A 12,532-nucleotide genomic window follows, 5' to 3' on the forward strand; every position below is an offset into this window, starting at 1 on the left:
TTTTTATGTAGTTCGGGACCTTATACGCATCTACGGCCGCATATGCGCCGCATATAACCTTATTTAATTACACTGATGATAATAGACACCATCAAACTCAAATTTTTTAGTCCAATACACATGGGACGCATCCAGTTCCCAATATTTATATTTAGAGTAGAACTAGAGTGTTCTTAAGCTCATCAAGGTGTATGGTGAACTTAACTCTAAAATCTATGAAATTAGCTTCAAATAATAAATTCAAACCGTTGAAACTGATTAGTCTTGAACGTTGCATTGTTTACCATTGATTTAACCCGTAAATTTGTTTATTTTATTTTGTGTGCATAAGCAGTTTGATGCAATCCCTCTGTGACCAGACAAAGTTACTGAATAAAATATAGATATCAATTAGAAAGGATAACCAACACAGAAACTTTGTAACAATTCATGTGGACTTATACAAGCTCTATTTTACAAATTATTAGTAAAAAAACAAAGAAAATGCTTAAAATAACACATCAAAACCATTCCCAAAATATAGCTCATTTTATCATGCATGTCTTTACTATTTATTATTGCAATCAACACTCATTGTCATTCGGTTTCCATGTGGACAACCCAAATAAGATGGTTCCTTTCCATCCCAATAGAAGCCATTTGTTAGTTTCTTCAACAAGATAATCCTTGTGGTAAAGCTCTCTCACCATTCTCTCTATCTTTTTCTTGATCAGTGAATCCACAGGCAAATGCACAAAACCGGCCCGAAGACTCCTAACCTGCCACTGCCTATACATCTCAGGCCTCTCCACTCTCTCTGAACCCTCACAAGCTATTGCATTAATGGCTTTTGGAATGAGACCAGTCCTCTCAATACGGAGCCTTGCCTCACTCTCTCGAGGCATAGTTGACTCAAAAATATCAAAAAATGATGAGAACTTGGATAAAACTTCCTTAAACCGGGTTGTGTAGAACGGCGTAATGTACGAGCCATTATTAATTCCATGAATAAGGACCCGTGGTTTGATCTCCCTTATCAGGTTTAGAACTTTATCACGAGGGCAGATCATGGCATCAGAAATTGTCTCATCAGCAAGTGTTCTAAGTTTAAGTAAGCAATTTACTACTAAAATCTCATCTTTTTCAATCTTAAGATCTTCTATTCTAATGTTCTCCCATTTGCATGCTATACCTTGATACTTGAGATGGATATTATATCTCTTAGCATATTCTGACAACCGCCTTCCTGTCTCCTCAACAAGTTTGTTTGGACGGAAACCCTTTTCGGGAAATTCTATGCCAGTTATACGGATTTTAGGTGGTGTACTTCCTAACCTCGAGAGACGTTCAAAGAAAGATGGCCACAAGAATCCCATGTCGATTCCAAAGTCAATTATATGAACCTTCGTGGCATTTTTTGAGATGTTAAGGATTGTTTGGATAGAGAAGTAAAATAATGCTTTCAGAAACGGGCAAATTGCATGATAAATGCGGATTGCTTTCAAATATTCGGTCACAGTTCCTTGCCTCGATAGTAGTTTATGGTAGATATCACTTCCCGTACCAGCCAAGCGTGCCTCGAGTGCATCCACCAAATAATATGCCAAACGTTGGTCGCCATTTCCCATAGGGTATGAGTGTTTCCTTATTTCCTTTATGAGTTCAGATGCTCTGTTGTAGTCATCAGCAGAAACTGCTTCACAACAACTAATTAGGAGAGAATGAAGATTTACCAAGCAATCTCCACTTTCCATATGCCCCAGTGATTAATTTTTCATATCTTGTTTCATACCTTCACGTACTGATATAACCTCTTTCGCATATTTGCTACCAAGGAATAGGAAAAGTTGATCCATGTCATTTCTTGCCAGTTCATCTGCGGAAACTGCTCGTTGCTTGAGAGCTCGTCCCTCTGATAGATCTGGTTCTTTATCTTTACTTGAACCCCTTTTAGTATAGGTCTCGTAACATATTGCTAATTTGTTCTCACTAACATCATTTCTCTTGGGGTTTTCATGAAACTCAATTCTATTTGGCTCTAAACCCACAGACAAATTTTCAATGGCCGGAAGGAAGTTCATTGCTTCTTGAGCACCCTTTTGGACTCGTGTGGTGGCCGGAAGGTTCTCCATTGATAAAGCAGATATAGGGTCAGCATTGCCACTAATCAAGAGGGGTTAAGACACAGTGTATGGTGGCACACTATCTCTTTCAAGGAGATCATAGAAGGATTTCTCAGTTTCTCGAAGAGCTGCTTCTTCTTCATAAATGCTTATCTCATCATCTATATTTTCTTCTAATAGAATTTGGCCTATATAGTTGATTAATGCATTGGAATTGAGATCACAGACCTCTTGGCTATTTGTACCATTGCTTAACAAAGGATTAATTAGGTGTGGCGCCATTCTGGTTTTGGTTCTCACATTCAAAAACAGCTCGTGGTGCACTCGGTATATCAAGGGCATTTTTTTGCCAAATATCTTTAGAATCCATTTGAAGCTGCGAAGTAACTGCAATTAGCACCAAGTACACCGTTTAATTTCTTATTGCACAAAACATATATATATATATAATCGTCCAGAATCATCTAAATCGGATCGGAAACTCAGATTTTTTTGTCAGACGTGTGTTTTGTTTGAAATAATAGAAATAAAATTGTAAAAAAATAATTAGGTCAAAAGTAATACTAAGGCCACTTGTTAACCCCTAAAAAAAGAAAAAAAAAAAAAAGAATAAAGAAGAAAAAACAAAAGAGAAAAAGGAAACAGTTAAAGGAAAAAAATATTACAAAATAGAAAAGATGTAAATGGAGGTTCCCATTAACACAAGAAATGGAGAGGGAGAAAGATTTATTCGGAAGCTCTCCTGTCTCTCATTTAATCAGACAAATGGAGCCCACGCCAGAGAACAACAATGGCGAAAAGGTCGGCCGACGAGATCAAAATTGAGATCTATGAAAAAGGAAAGAAAGCTTTGGAAAAATCGGCTAAATCAGTTCGAATTGCCTTCTATGGTCCTAATTAATATGTTCATGGAATAAATTTCTTGACAAATTTTATCTTGAAAGTAATAAGGTTCATGCATAAAGGCTCTTTCAAATATATCAGGAAATTCATTAGAAGAACAAAAGTGTAGAGATGAGATGAGGTCCATATAAAAAGCCCGTACCTATATATCCGTGGTTTCTTTGCAGCTCTGCTTTATATCTGTTGTGAATACAGAGAAAAGTTCTGTTCTTCTTTTACCTGTATACCTCTCTGCTTTCTCTCTGAAAATGGTGGAAATGAAGTGTAGAAAAATCAACTCGGATGGAAGGACCTTAACAAAGATAGTTATAGTTATCATTTAATTACTTTGACAATTCGGAGAAAAAAAACCTATAGATTACATATACCAAAAAAAGTCAAAGATTGTATGCGCTTTGATTCTCTACAATCTCTTCTGGGATATGTTTTGCATGGATACGTGTACAAGTATCGTATCGGATACGATACGTATATGATGATACGGTAATTTTTAAAAATCATAAATATAATACGTCTATTATATAGAGTTAGGCTGGGGTGCTATGGATAGCATAGTGGCCTCTATGCTACGGCTCAATATTCGAGTTTTCAAAATCCAAACGGTCCATCCGAACTATTCATCTTATTCTCCATATTAATATCTGCTTAGAGACCAAATTTTATATTTTTCTGAATTTTTTTACTATTTATTAAGTATTTTACAAAATTGTTGATCCAACGGTGGCTGCACAAAACAGTAAAACCGTTGGATTAGCGATTTTCAAAGTGGCTTAATAAATAGTAAAAAAATTCAGAAAATTATAAAATTTGGTCTCCAAGCAGATATTAATATGGAGAATAAGATGAACGGTTCGGATCGACCGTTTGGATTTTGAAAATTCAAATATTGAGCCGTAGCATAGAGGCCACTATGCTATCCATAGCACCCCAGCCTAACTCTATTATATATTATATTTTATTATTTTAATAATATTATTAATTCAAAACTTATATTATATAAATGAGGGATCCACTTACAACATTTATAAGTTACAACATCTTATAACAATTTGGTTTTGCAATTTTAAAAGTCCATATAGTCGATCCAAACCGTTCAACATGATATCTATATTAAAATATGTTTGGACATAGAAATTTTACATTTTTTTGATTTTTTTTACTATTTATTAAGTATTTTACAAAACTGCTATTTTTCAGTGGTCCAAAATTATCTAAAAACAGCAGTTTGGATATCATGTTGAACGGTTTGGATCGACTGTTTGAACTTTTAAAATTACAAAACCAAATTGTTGTAAGATATTGTAACTTATAAAAGTTGTAAGTGAATCCCTCCTCTATATAAATTAAATATCAAAAAAATTGAATGGGAGATGATACAATAACCTAAGTATGTATTAAATAACATAGCTATTCTATTTTATAACAACAAAAGTGAGTTGGCTTAGTGGTAAGGGATTATGTTAACCATTGATATGTAATAATGTCTTTAATTCAAAAGGCATTTCCGACTCCTAATTGAAATATTGATAATATTCTCTTAATTATTTTCTTAAACATCAAACCAAGAAGACGTAATTGAAAAAAAATAAGTCACCTCTTTTTTAATTGATCATCTAAATTTATGAAACTGAGAAATGAGAAAATTAATATAAGTATTCGAATTTTATTAATTAATAAATATACTTTGTATATAGTTTTTAATATTAAATTTTTAATGAATATATAACTAAACTATCTTTTTATACAAATAAATTCATTCATCGTTTCTTCCATCAACTTCCCTTGTTAATCAAAGAAGGTGAAAATATTCTTATAACGTCAATTTCAAATTAAAACTTGTAAAAATTCTCTTGAATTCTAATTTTTACTACACGCATACTGTATCGACTCAATATATAATAAGGTTCTAAATAGCGTGCTATATAGCATTATAGCACCGCTATTGCGTTTTCGGACTATCAAAGCTATGCAGCTATCAACGCTGTAGCGTGCTATTTCACGCTATAGCAGCGCTATATGAGCATAGCACCATTTTTTAAGCATTTTTTTTTAAAATGCTCGTTGATCTTCCCCTTTAATTTAAGGGGGATTCCATGTATATCCTTTAAAAGCTTTAATATTATGTATTTATTCCTCTAAAATTAATAATTACATACTTATATTTAAAAATTGTAAAAATTCACATATTTGCTCAATTTTCAAGGATATATAGAAAGTTAATGTTAAATATGATGGATTGAACAAATATGTGAGTTTTTATAATTTTCAGAATAAATATATAATTACAGAATTTGGAGGTAAAATATTGGAACTTTTGAAGGATATACATGAAATCCCCCTTGATTTAATTTCTTTTGGGCTTTCTTTTGGGCCTGACGAAGCTTCTTAGCCTTCTACCCTCTGTTCCAATTGATTTTTTGTTCATGGTCTCATCTGATAACATATTAATTCCAATCGACTAAAATTGTTTATTGAACTGATTATTTTATATTAAGAGTTGTAATTAATAATACTCTATCCACAAAGATGGTTGTCTTCCAATACCTCTAAAACATGTCGAATTATAAAGTATTTTCAATAAAATTAATAATGAATTATTCTTGAATTTAATTATGTCATGAAATTAATTTTTTTTATTACCAATAAATGTTCAATGGTGATTGGTGGCCTATTCCTTAATTGAGTGCATGATATTAATTGTTATATTATGTGATCACCTTATTTTTTAGGGGAGTGCTATTTTAAGGGCACAAATTAAAATATTGAGAGCTAAGAGAAAACTTTCTCAATAAGTACCTATTTTGCCCTTGCGTTCTTTCTTATTAACTAATTAAGAAACATAACTAATAAAGAAAGTGAGAGAAAACTTCCAAGTGATTAATAACAACAAAGGCCAAGAAGTATACCAGCCACTGAAAGTCTGAAACAGAGAAATATTGCAGTTATGTCCGATAAGGTGACTTAATTAGCAACCTAAAAAACAGAAAATCATTTTCTTCATCAAATGAAGGGCAATATTCTCACTGATTTTAATACTCTTTTGACTTTGAACGAAACACAAGTACGAAATACTTTGACAATTGAGAAAAGAGTATCAGAGGGAACGAGACAATGAGTGCAGTATGAAAAATATAGTTTTTTTTTTTTTGCAATTTAACACCCGTAGCAATTACATCAGTGCAATACCAATACATCATAGGATAATGTAGAAAGATTAAATATATTTTTACCAGTAGAACTAAGTTCTAAAAGTTGGAAACGTGTACCCCATATAGTCCTATCTTTGCTCTCTGCCCTTGTTTGCAATATTATCGGCCAATTCGTTTTGGCTTCTCGGTATATGCCTGCAGCAGATATTTCTATTTACCTTCATTAGTTTCCACACCTCATGACATATTGACAGTCCTTGTATGGTCTCCAGTCTGACTTTATAGGTGGCTGTGTTGCATTCGATATTTTCTCTAGTTCTTTGTTATCAGTGTAGAAATAGCAATCTGACAAGCCTCGGCTTAGTGCACTTGTTATGGCCATCCTGAGCGTTTTTGCATCAGCATGCAAGGCGCAACATGTATGTACCTTCACCGATATATACATGGTTAGGCATTCCTCTGTAAAGAATGCATACCCCACCCTACCCTGCTAATCTAGTGCCCAAGATCCATTTACATAACACTCAGCTCTTTATACCGAAAGCTGTTCATCCTACCTAGTAGTCCGCTGATTCCTTTGTACCAGTGAAGCTGGAATCATGGCCTCATTTGCGATTTGGGACAGAGATACTCATTGAAAGCCTCAAAGGTCGGTTGAACCCCAGCATAGGCTCTAGCATTTCTACATCTTCAAAGGGCCAATATGACATTTGCTACAGTTGTAAATTTTCTGGCAATGCAACAAACATGAGTGGCAGTGGACCTCCAAACCAGCACATCATATGCTTTTTTTTTTCAGTCAGGGCATAATACCTTTGCAAATGCCACTATCTACTGTAACACTTCAAGAGACCCAAAAGATCTTCAAAAGGCCTCAAAGCAAGAAGAAAATTATATAATTGAAAAAAATAAGAAATTGAAAAAGAAGAATTAGTATTTGACCATAGTCTAGTGCCTTCGAGACTGCCCATTCTCTAAATCAATCTGCTTTAGCTTGTTAACCAGTTTAAAGGATTAGATAAGAATTTGTGTAATTTGTATTCTGGTTTTTATATTTGAAAATGTTCTTTTACGAATACATATATAGATGAGCTTATCTTAAATAAAACAAGGCATCTATATTAACTTGAGTTAGACTCTAGAGTTAATTGTTACTGATATGAGCCTTGGTCTGTCAATTTGGATAATACTCATGTAATTATGCAATCAATGAAAGAAATATATGCATCCCTTCTATGTTACAGCAACCCTCATTTTGTGCAATTAGTCGACATGGGACTTGGTTAGGGAGAGGGGTCTGTTGGGCACGCTGACAGATTCCTTTTATCTCACGGAAGGAACATAAGGGATTTAAGTTATTTCCTTTATTAATTTGTTTTATTAAATGAGTGAGAGAGAAGATGGAAGGGTAAAATGGGTATTTAGAAAAAAAATATTTGTTAGCTCTCAAAATTGAAAAAATTGCCCTCAGTATAGCACTCCCCTATTTTTTATCTTCTTTATATCTTGAATTGTTTTAATGAAGAGCAAAAAAGTTTCAAACCTAACCGCTTCTTTATTAGGTAGTCTGGTATTGAGAGCTAACCGCCTCATATTTGGGCAGTCTGGTGCTAAGAGTGGACCATCCAAACATGGAACGGTTAGGGCATTTTAAATTTTTGTTTTTTTGTTTTTGAGGGCAGATTTGCTATTTTTTTTTTAAATTGAAAATAGACACCATCAAATTCAAATTTTATTAGTCCAATACACATGGGACGCATCCGGTTCCCAATATTTATATCTTGAGTAGAACTAGAGTGTTCTTATGCTCACTAGGGTGTTTGGTGAGTAACTCCAAAATTTATTAAATTAGCTTCAAACAATAAATCCAAACTGTTGAAACTTATTAGTCTTGAACGTTGCATTGTTTACCATTGATTTAATCCGTACATTTGTTTATTTTATTTTGTGTGCATAAGCTGTTTGATGCAATGCCTCTGTGACCAGACAAAGTTACTGAATAAAATATGAATATCAATTATGAGGGATAACCAACACAGAAACTTTGCAACAATTCATGTAGACTTATACAAGTTCCATTTTACAAATTATTAGTAAAAAAAAAAAAAAAAAAAAAATACTTAAAATGACACATCAAAACCATTCCCAAAATATAGCTCATTTTATCATGCATGCCTTTACTATTTATTATTGCAATCAACACTAATTCTCATTCGGTTTCCATGTGGACAACCCAATTAAGATGGTTCCTTTCCATCCCAATAGAAGCCATTTGTTAGTTTCTTCAACAAGATAATCCTTGTGGTAAAGCTCTCTCACCATTCTCTCTATCTTTTTCTTGATCAGTGAATCCACAGGCAATTGCACAAAACCGGCCCGAAGATTTCTAACCTGCCACTGCCTATACGTCTCAGGCCTCTCCACTCTCTCTGAACCCTCACAAGCTATTGCATTAATTGCTCTTGGAATGAGAACATACCTCTCAATATGGAGCCTCGCCTCACTCTCTCGAGGCATAGTTGACTCAAAAATATCAAATAATGATGAGAACTTGGATAAAACTCCCTTAAATCGGGTTGTGTAGAACGGTGTACCGTACGGGCCATTATAAATTCCATGAATAAAGACACGTGGTTTGATCTCCCTTATCAAGTTTAGAACTTTATCACGAGGGCAGATCATGGCATCAGAAATTGTCTCATCAGCAAGTTTTCTAAGTCTAATTAAGCAATTTACTACTAAAATCTCATCTTTTTTGATCTTAAGATCTTCTATTCTAATGTTCTCCCATTTGGATGCTATACCTTGATACTTGAGATGGATATTAAATCTCTTAGCATATTCTGACAACCGCCTTCCTGTCTCTTCAACAAGTTTGTTTGGACGGAAACCCTTTTCGGGAAATTCTATACCAGTTATACGGATTTTAGGTGTACTTCCTAACCTCGAGAGACGTTCAAAGAAAGATGGCCACAAGAATCCCATGTTGATTCCAAAGTCAATTATATGAACCTTTGTGGCATTTTTTGAGATGTTAAGGATTGTTTGGATAGAGAAGTAATATAATGCTTTCATAAACGGGCAAATTGCATGATAAAACCGGAATGCTTTCAAAACTTCGGTCACAGTTCCTTGCCTCGACAGTAGTTTATGGTAGATATCACTTCCCGTACCAGCCAAGCGTGCCTCGAGTGCATCCACCAAATAATATGCCAAACGTTGGTCGCCATTTCCCATAGGGTATGAGTGTTTCCTTATTTGCTTGATAAGTTCAGAGGCCCTGTTGTAATCGTCAGCAGAAATTGCTTCACAACAACTAATTAGGAGAGAATGAAGATTTACCAAGCAATCTCCAGTTTCCTTATGCCCCAGTGATTCATTTTTCATATCTTGTTTCATACCTTCACGTGCTGACATAACCTCTTTCGCATATTTGCTACCACGGAAAAGGAAAAATTGATCCAAATCATTTCTTGCCTGTTCATCTGCAGAAACTGCTCGTTGCTTGAGAGCTCGCCCCTCTGATAGATCTGGTTCTCTATCTTTACTTGAACCCATTTTAGTGTTCTCACTAACATCGTTTTTCTTGGGTTTTTCATGAAACTCAATTTTATTTGGCTCTAAACCCACAAACAACTTTTCAATGGTTGGAAGAAACTTCATTGCTTCTTGAGCACCCTTTCCGACTCGTGTGGCCGGAAGCTGGTTCTCCATTGATAAAGCAGATATAGGGTCAGCACTGCCACTAATCAAGAGTGGTTGAGATATAGTGTATGGTGGCACATCATCTCTTTCAATGAGATCATAGAAGGATTTCTCAGTTTCTCGAAGAGCCATCTCTTCTTCATAAATGCTTATCTCATCATCTATATTTTCTTCTAATAGAATTTGGCCTATATAGTTGATTATTGCATTGGAATTGAGATCACAGACCTCTTGGCTATTTGTACCATTGGTTATCAAAGGATTAGGTGTGGCATTCTGGTTCTGGTCACATTCAAAAACAGCTTGTGGTGCACTCGGTGTATGAAGGGCATTTTTTTGCCAAACATCTTTAGAATCCATTTGAAGCTGCCAAGTAACTGCAATCAACACCAAGTACACCGTTTAATTTCTTATTGCACAAAATATATATTATAATCTACTTGGAGACCAAATTTTACATTTTTTGGAATTTTTTTACTATATATTAAGCTGGTTTGAAAACCGCTGATTTCAGTAAATTTCTGCAGCATTGAAATCAGCGGTTTGGATTTGTTGTTTTCCAAAAAATGTAAAATTTGGTCTCCAAGTAGATTATAATATAGATTAAACATCTAACGGTTTGGATTTGTTGTTTGGACATCACAAAACAGAAAAATGGACGGCAGCACCCCCGGCAGAAATGCTGCCGGCAACAAATTAGCCACAGCCTATATATATATATATATATATATATTTAAGGGGGACTGAATTGTAACAAACCAGTTAGTTGCTGCAGTACTGGTACGGTTTAGTGTCTTTTTGTTGTTAAAGCTGAGTACATTGTGGTAACTGGTAACTAGTACCGGCTTTTAACCTGGTAAGAGTGGTACTGGTATGTAAGGCTTTTGAGTGGACAAATGAGAGATACTTTACCAAGGACTTCATTAGCTTTCATTACCGTTTTGGTTGATGCATGAGTATGTACTTGTTTAAGCTTGTTTCTACGAATGGATGTACGTAGCCAGTACCTCTCTCAAAAAAAAAAAATGTTAGATATGCTTTGTTGTCCTAATCATAGAAGGAAAAATCAGAATCGGATAAATCTGTCAGAATCGGCTAAATCGGATCGAAAACTGACATTTTTTTTTTCCGGATGTTTGTTTTGTTTGAAATAATAGAAATAAAATTGTAAAAAAATAATTAGGTCAAAATTAATATTAAGACCACTCGTTAACCCCTGAAAAAAAAGAAAAATAGAAAAAGAATAAAGAAGAAAAACCAAAAGAGAAAAAGAAAAAAAAAAAAAGGTAAAGGAAAAAAATATTGCAAAACAGAAAAGTTCAAAATGGAGGTTCCCATTAACACAAGAAATGGAGAGGGAGAAAGATGGGGATAAAAATTCTATTTTTTTTTGGATGAAGCTAAAAATTCAATTCGGAAGCTCTCCTGTCTCTCATTTAATGATTTCCGACTGAAGGGTCCCATGGTTCAAAAATACCTGTGCGCCATGTTCATTTTCTGTTAATGATCTTTCATTTTACTCAGAAAAAATCTCCAAATAGAGAGTTAAGATGGAAGAATCGGTTTGAAACCAGAAGAACCGGTCTAAATCATAAAACTCGGTCTGAAATCGGTGCAAACTCGGCCGATTCAACCTGGTTTTACCCCTAAAACTCGCTCTCCACGTAAATTGGTTAAAATTCAGCTCGGTCTGGTCCGATTCCGGTTCAAATCAACCGATTTCGGTCTGACTCGGCCGAATTTGCCTTCTGTGGTCCTAATTAATATGTTCATGGAATAAATTTCTTGACAAAATTTATCTTGAAAGTAATAAGGTTCATGGATAAAGGATCTTTCAAATATACGAGGGAATTCATTACAAGAACAAAAATGTAGAGATGAGATGAGGTCCTTAATTATAAAAAGGCCGTACCTTTATATCCGTGGTCTCTTAGCAGCTCAGCTTTATCTCTGTTGTGAATACAGAGAATACTTCTCTTCTTCTTTATCTCTCAGCTGCTTGTTGTGGAAATGAAGTGTAGAAAATCAACTCGGATGGAAGGACCTATAGCCTTTTTTTTTGGACTGGAAGGTCCTATAGTCATAGTCAAAGATTAGATATTTTTTGTCAAAGATTGTATGCGCTTTGATTCTCTACAACTATATGATCTGAACGACACGGTATGTATAACCATATCTTCTGGGCTATGTTCACGGCCATACGCTGATTTTCAAAAATCATGAATATAATATGTTTATTATATATATTATATTTTTATTATTTTAATAATATTATTAATTCAAAACTTATATTATATAAATTAAATATCAAAAAAATTGAATGGGAGATGATACAATAACCTAAGTATGTATTAAATAACATGGCTACTCTATTTTATAACAACAAAAGTGAGTTGGCGTAGTTGTCAGGGGTTATATATGTTAACCATTGATATAATAATGTCTTTAATTCAAAAGACATTTCCGACTCCTAATTAAAATATTGATAATATTCTCTTAATTAGTTTCTTAAAACATCAAACCAAGAAAGCGTAATTGAAAAAAAAAAATCACCTCTTTTTTAATTGATCATCTAAATTTATGAAACTAAGAAATGAGAAAATTCATATAAGTATTTGAATTTTATTAATTAATAAATATACTTCATATAGAGTTTTTAATATCAAATTTTTA

At 34.0% G+C, this 12,532-nt stretch overlaps 2 pseudogenes across 2 annotated transcripts; both read right to left on the minus strand.

Annotated features, from left to right (window-relative positions):
• Window positions 1–289: 289 nt before the first annotated feature.
• LOC144561542 (scarecrow-like protein 9 pseudogene) lies at window positions 290–9,895 on the minus strand (annotated as a pseudogene). Its single transcript, XR_013513882.1, has 2 exons — window positions 9,792–9,895; window positions 290–1,926 (listed from the first exon to the last, which is right to left on the minus strand). The product of XR_013513882.1 is annotated as a scarecrow-like protein 9 pseudogene (transcript).
• LOC144561524 (scarecrow-like protein 9 pseudogene) lies at window positions 8,193–11,892 on the minus strand (annotated as a pseudogene). Its single transcript, XR_013513879.1, has 2 exons — window positions 11,772–11,892; window positions 8,193–10,236 (listed from the first exon to the last, which is right to left on the minus strand). The product of XR_013513879.1 is annotated as a scarecrow-like protein 9 pseudogene (transcript).
• Between the last annotated feature and the right edge of the window lie 640 nt (window positions 11,893–12,532).

This window comes from Carex rostrata, chromosome 1 (genome assembly GCF_964058835.1).
Source record: "Carex rostrata chromosome 1, lpCarRost1.2, whole genome shotgun sequence".
Lineage (NCBI taxonomy): Eukaryota > Viridiplantae > Streptophyta > Magnoliopsida > Poales > Cyperaceae > Carex > Carex rostrata.